This window comes from Podarcis muralis, chromosome 2 (genome assembly GCF_964188315.1).
Source record: "Podarcis muralis chromosome 2, rPodMur119.hap1.1, whole genome shotgun sequence".
Classification (NCBI taxonomy): Eukaryota; Metazoa; Chordata; class Lepidosauria; order Squamata; family Lacertidae; genus Podarcis; species Podarcis muralis.
Genome location: NC_135656.1, coordinates 81,893,418 through 81,900,507, shown reverse-complemented (window position 1 = coordinate 81,900,507; position 7,090 = coordinate 81,893,418). Strand labels below are relative to the sequence as shown.

At 45.2% G+C, this 7,090-nt stretch overlaps 1 protein-coding gene across 7 annotated transcripts in view; it reads left to right on the top strand.

The window, feature by feature from the left end:
• Positions 1 to 479: 479 nt before the first annotated feature.
• Positions 480 to 7,090, top strand: part of ERC2 (ELKS/RAB6-interacting/CAST family member 2) — a 514,390-nt gene continuing 507,779 nt past the window's right edge. For all 7 annotated transcript variants that reach the window (XM_077924934.1, XM_077924929.1, XM_077924927.1 and 4 more), the window contains exon 1: positions 480 to 772. The gene's annotated coding sequence lies outside the window, so the exon portion shown is untranslated. The remainder of the gene's footprint in view (positions 773 to 7,090) is intronic.

Sequence of the window (7,090 nt, the reverse complement as noted above, 5' to 3'; positions counted from 1 at the left end):
CCTGTGTTTAATTATATTAGCACATTTATACCAAATGTGCATCCATTATTAAAGTAGTCATAACGTATAAATAAAAACAGACCTTGGAGGCTACGTTTTGGGCGTATGTTTGCAAGCACGTGCGCCCACCAATTTCTGCCAAGGTGAGCTGGCCTTGCGCCGCTATTTTCACTCCACCCTCGGCTGGCCACCGTTCGCCTTGAAGGCGTGCGAGCAATTGGGCTGGAGCGGGTAGGGCGCCTCCCGCCAAGCCTCGGGCAGCGGGGTGTCAGCTCTTTCCCTCCCTTCTCCGGGCTTGCAGAGCGCAAAGGGAGATGCCGGGCGCCGGGGCGAAAGAAGCAAACCTTTGGAGCGTAGCTGCTGCTGCTGCTGCTTTTGCTGCTGGAGGTCCGGTTTGCAGCCGGCCCCTTCCGAGGAAGCTCGCTGCTGCCCCCAGCGGAGAGCGCGAGGGGCGCAGGCAGCTCCTCGGGAATGCTGGGAATGTTGAGTCAGGGACTGGCGAGGCAGGGAGTCGGGCTGGCGGCTGGCTGAAGGGAGCCCGGGCGCGAGGGGCAGGAGGGAAGCGGCGGCGGCGGCGGCTGGGGGAACTACGGGAGCCTCTCCCGACTGCAGCAGGTCCCTCCTCCTCCTCCTCCTCTCGCCTCGTACCTGTTCCCCCGGCTCCTCTCGCCGCGCCGCCTCTCTCCCCGCTGCAATGGGCTGTCGGCGAGGCAGGATGCTGTGAGCTCCATGTGAGGAGGACGCGAGAGAGACGGATGCAATGATTGGAAAGGTGAGGGGCTCCAGCGCGGATATGGCCGTGGTGGATTTGGGTGCATCCATTTGGACGCACACGAATTGTGCCTCGGGCGTTTCAAAGCATCGAAGGGTCGGCAAGGGCGGGCTGGGCGGGGGGAGGATGAGAGAGTCCAAGGTGGGGGGAGGCTTTCCTTGGAAAGACAAGAGCCTTGCTCTGTGATAAACGCCTGCTGATACGTTTGCCCGAGCTGGCATCTGGCTCCCGCGGAAGCACCGACGCTTGCAATTTCTCCTAGAAAACAGCCATGCAGTTGCCAGGGCGGGTTTGTGTGTGTGAGAGAGCGAGATCCATGGAGAATTACTATCCTGTCCAACGCCGCCTTTGCACGGGCTTGGTACGGCGGGCTTCGGAATAAGAGTTGACATACGTTGTGCATAGCTTTGGGGTTTTTTATAAAAACAAATGTGAAGGGGAAGAGGCTTCCTTCTTCCCCAGCAAGCCCCCTCGCCCCGCCTCGCGCTTGCAAGGAGGAGGATTCCCAGGAAGAAGCGAGGATATTGTATTAGCAGTTATATAATGAACCGAGGCAATACGGACCTTTGTACATTTTAGTATGCTCTGGGGTTGAAAGATTATTTGGGGCGGCTGTAAGATCAGGATACCTAATGTGTAACCTGCACAGATTTGAATGGCAGGCATGTCTTGCCTTGTGTGTGTGTGTGTGTATCTGTAGCGCAAATATCTGTAGTAATAATGTGGTGGAGGAGCCCCCCTCCCCGTTTTATTAGTGTGTGATTGATTTCTAGGCGGCTACCTGCTAAGCCTAGGATGGATGGAGGGGGATCTACTCCCTTAGCTGCGAATTTCCGTTTTGATAGACAAGCCGCAGGGCCACTTGCATTGGCAGGAACGGGCTCCTGGCTGTGAGCTCAGCCAATCGGTGCGGCTGGGGGGGGGGAGGGCAAGTCCTCTTGTCAGGGTTAGTTTCCTGCTTGGCTTTTTAAATCAGTGGTCTCACTTAAGCGCTTGTTTGGTGTCTTCCCCTCCCTCCCCTTTTCTACACCGCAGTGAAAGAAAGGGGGAGGATTCCCCCGCCTCTCTCCACTTGGTCACCATTGACTCCCCTGCCCTTTATGATTCAGAGGGTGATGGAGAGGCACCTTCCGTGAAAGATCATTTGTGGCGGTGCCCTTCCTCTTTTGGAGAGGTGGAAAGGGTGATGGAGAGACTTATTCTGCATTCCAAAAAAGAAGCAAGTGTGGCAAAGATTTAACACCCACTGGTTTGCTCTTCTTTATCTTCCTAAAGAGCAGATAGTCTCTCCCTTCACACCCCCAGGTTCTCTAGGTCCTTAGTTCTCAACTTTTTGAGACCCACCTTTAACTGAATCATTCATTTAGGGACCCATTTCTTCTTTTTCTTTTACCGCATATTTGTTTGATGGTAGTGCTTCTGTTGGTGACACACCTTAAATCAGCCAGCGACCCAGTAATGGGCCCTTACTGACACCAGGTCAAGACCAGTGCTTTCTTTTTTGCTCTCTCTAGTAGTAAAATGGAACGACCTCAGGTAACCTAATCCCCAGTTCTCTTCCCTCCCAGCCGCTCTGGGTCCTGTGCTGTCTGAAGGGAGAATGTCCCTGGCTAACACAGAGTTCAGCCCACAGAAGAGCTGCTACCACACAAGGGGTTAATTATTTCTATTGAAAGATAACACTCTTTGGTCTCACAAGAAGGACTTGCCAGTGACTGAGAGAAGGTCCAGCCAATTTCTTGGTGCCGTTTCACTTGTGCTATTCCTTCATTTGGTAGTAAAGAGTTTTCTCGGTTCTCATTCATCCACATACAGAGAAAGATGCATCTAGCAATGGTCTTATGTTATATTCATACACTTACCTTTATAGTATAGGTCACATCTGTCAAAATATGCAACAATACCTTGGCCTTTGGCCCATCCCGTTTTAAAGATGCACAGTGCCAGAAACTGACCTGGATACATTTAGACATTGTCGTCTTTCCACTCCTGAAAATGTTCAGATGGATTTTATAGTTGCAGACAGAGAGCACACATATACAGTGGTACCTTGGGTTACAGACGCTTCAGGTTACAGACACTTCAGGTTACAGACTCCGCTAACCCAGAAATAGTACCTCGGGTTAAGAACTTTGCTTCAGGATGAGAACAGAAATCGCGCTGCGGCAGCAGTGGGAGGCCCCATTAGCTAAAGTGGTACCTCAGGTTAAGAACAGTTTCAGGTTAAGAACGGACCTCCAGAACGAATTAAGTTCTCAACCCGAGGTACCACTGTACACACTTTTGTACAGCTTGTGCTTTCTAAATGAATGTGGTGGTGATGGTTTTGGAACTATGCTGTAATCTGACAAATGCACCATGGTATTTCCTACACATGCCACATCCAAGTTCTACTGCCAAGAGGGCTTTGGCACGCATTACCCTGGAGTTCATAGTCTAAAAGGTAAGGTGCATTTTTTAGCAAGTTGTTGCAGATGCCTAAAAAATCCTGCAATTTCTTGTTGATAGGAAAATCCAATATATGCACAAACACTCATCTCAAACAGAACATGATTAATAGTTGTTCTTTCCCCAGTGTCCTTCTCTTTGTTTCTGTAGCGATATCTCCCTTAACAGAGCAACCGTAGAGTCATATAGTCTTTATTTGATTCATCAATGTATTTATCTTTTCCTCTCCAAAGTCAAAAGTATTCTTTTCTGTATCAAAACCTAAAAATCTTAACCATGCTCTGGTAGTTCTGCATCTATACTACTGGATTGCCCTCATCTTTGGCTGTCTCTCCCCCCTACTGTTACTTTCCTCTCAAATATGTTCAAAAAGACTTTCTAATCAAATCTTTCTTTTATTTCACCATGATTGTATTAATGTTCTTAAATCTCTATATTGGCTTTCTCATATATATATTCCAGTTTTTTTAAAACGTCCAGCCACTGACTACACTTCCCCTAACATCCTTTCTTGCTTCTACTAGTTTATTAAAACTCCTCCCCTGTCTGCCTTCTTCTACTCCAGTCTCAAGCTATACTCAGAAATAACTTTGCCATCTTTTACAAATTATCCCTCTTCAAGTAGCTCCACAACTTCACATTAGCATAGCTTTTCTGCTATCATCCATAGCCTTTCCTTACCTTTCCCTCTATAGCCATTAGCTGCATCTGATATCTTTCTTCATTATTGCATCCTGACCCCACTGTTAATTCTACACCCTTCTCTTAAATGATTTGTGTGAATACAAAATATTTGCCTTTGGGTGTACACATTCAATAACATGTCATGCTTTACATACAGCAGTGAAAATAGGATACTTAATTTCCACCTGTAGTTCTTGTGGCTTAAAGAACAAGATATTTATGGAAATTTTGTGTGTATGTGTAAAGATTGTGTATGCGAAAATAGAATTTGAGGTGAATATTTATGTGTATAAGTGTACACATGGACACCTTAAAAGAAACAAAGGACTTAGAATTAATGAGGAGACATAATATATTACAATGGAACATGCAGAGGTTGTATGTATATTACAAATCATTGGATCATTAGATTTTTGTAAAATAAAATGGAGAGAATGGTTTGTACTCTCTGGATCATTAGATTTAATTGTTTTTAAAATGTGAATGTCTGTAAAACACAAATATTTCAGTGGAAACATAATTGAATGGAAAAAACAACCTCTCAGGATAATCTGAGATGCTTATCTTAGTACTTGTGAGTTTACCAATGGGATAAAAGCATGCCAGATTTCATTAGCTAAGTTTTCTCTTTGTGTATATGGTGGAGTTTGATGGGTTATGTTAAAAATAAAATAAAAGGTAGGATCCATAGTTTCGTTCAGGGCTTGCAGATTGTGGTTAACGAAATTCAGCCTTCAAGGCTGGGAGATAAAAATGCAGGTATTCACACAAGGAACAGCAAAGAGAAATAATCTTCTCTCAAAATCTCAGGAAGTGACAATGGCACAGTGACTAGATGCCCTATAAGCTGCATTGGAAAAATTACCTTCTGTTGCTGCAAAGATCAGCTGAATCCCAAGTAATTAAAAAAGAAGTGTGTTCTCTCCACATTTTGAAACTGTCAGCTATGTAACAGCTGATGAATCTGTTAGGAATAGCATTACAGTGGTTCTAGGGATGGGTTCACACAAATATGTTTCTATTAACCTTAATGTTGTTTTCTTGTCCTTGTGCAACATGCTGTTTGAGCTTTGGAATGCTTAACCTTTTAGCAGTGGAGACATATTTCTTCTTGTCTTGATTACTGCAGGATTTGTTTTGCTTATCAATGCATTTTGGCTATCTTTTTTATTTTTAATGTAGTTAAATACACCAAAGTTAACTTTTCTGGGGCTAGCAAAATGTAAAAAGAAAAGAAAGAACAGGCAGAAATGTTACACACACAAACACACACACACACACACACACACACACACACAGTATAGGGTTGCAACATTGGCTGATATGTTCCAACTTAGAGAAGATGCAGGGTGATATTCAATGGGGATCTCATTGCGTCTGCTGGCACAGTTTTAGATTATTTAATTTGTGAAAATTAATTGAGCTTAAGCATTTTAAAAAGCATTTCTAAAGGTGGAGGAAAAGTGATGGAGGTGAAATTTTTGTTGTCTGATCATTTGCTCACAACAGAGAGCATTGAAGTAGGATTACTGTCTCTTCCTCTCTCTGAAGCACTGATTTTAATGATTAAGAACCAAGAAATTAAGTACAAATTGGAACAAGACATGATGTTTGGTGCAACACACAATACTACCAGCAGGGCTTAAGAAGATGAATGCTTGTGAATTCAAAATTGCTGTATCCTCTCAGTAATTTATCTTAGCAGGTACTTTATCTGCATGTGACTTATAATGGTGGTTTTGTGTGGCGGGATGCTATAAATGGAGAGAATTTGTTGTCACAGTGCTGAGTCACTGAAGAAGACAGTAGTTTGCTTGACACTGCTGACCGGAGGAGATGCCATCCATTAATTTCAGTATTATCAAACTGTGTTCTTGGTTTGAGTGAGACATAGTTTGCTGCCTGGGCTGGAATAGTAAATGGTCTCCTGTTTCCCAAGTCAGTGTGCATATTACTCCAGGCCTACCAAGTTAATGTTAGTGCAACACAAAATCTCACAAGTGCCTCTCCCTGGAAGTAAATTTACAATTAAAATACATTAAATACCTAACTATTTGTTCCCCTTTCATGACATCTAAAATCAACAGCTTGAGGCAGCTGTCTGACTGTGCTCAAACTGCATGTGACCAGGGTTAATGTTCTTGCAACTAGACCAAAATGTCAATTTCTGAATGCCAGGTTTTGCTAGTTCTCAGGTCTGGGAGGTGGGGAGCATAGCTGTCAACTGTCCCTTATTTGGTGGAAAAGTCCCTTATCCCAGCGCCGTGTACCGCTGCTGTCCCTTATTGATGATGTCCCTTAAATTTCTCGGGTTTCAAAGGAAGCAGCTCCTCTCTCTCCCTCCCTGCCGACCAGGGAGGAGGGAGACTCCAACTGTGTTGCTTGGCTGCGTTGCTCACCCAATAAGGAGTCTTAAGAACGACTGAGGGGTGCAGCTTGCATGCCTTGTGCCGATCAAATCGGCCGCGTTGCCTGGGGACTCGCCTTTGGTCAGCGCTTCCCAGCGGAGAGGTGACGGTGGTTTTCCTTGCTGCATCCCCTTTGCTGGGTTGCTGCGCTGTGGGAACCACCGCTTGAGGCTTCGTTTGGCTGCTGGCTGGGTTTTCTGCCTTTGGCTTGGAGGGGCTCAGAAGTTGAACATACCTGTTTTCGGAAAATCCCTTATTTTGGCTGCTGATCGCTTATTTTCGAGGCTGCCGGTCCCTTATTTTCAAATCTGTAAGTTGACAGCTATGGTGGGGAGACAGCCTTTCCTGGCAGAGTTGCACTTCTCTGGAAGGAGCAGGTACACTGTTCAGTTGTGCTACTGGTTTCAGCACAGCAACTGGAGTCTCCTGTGGCCTCAGTGGCTAGGCGTGCTTTGTTTTCAGCTATGGCTGGTTCACCAGCTCTGGCTTCTTTTGGATAGAAATGACTCAACCACTGTACTTCATGCCTTGGTAACTCCCAGACTGGATTGTTGCAATGCACTCTACATGGGGCTGCCCTTGAAGATGATTTGGAAGCTTTGATTGGGAGAAAATGCACTGACCAAATTTATGGATGGGGTTCCATTTGAATCTCACATAACCTGTTTTAAAACAGCTGCATTGGTTGCCAGCTTGTTTCCAGGATTAATTCAAAGTGCTCATGTTAAAGTCCTAAACAGCTTAGGTCCCAAATTCTGAAAGACCCATTTCCTTCCCT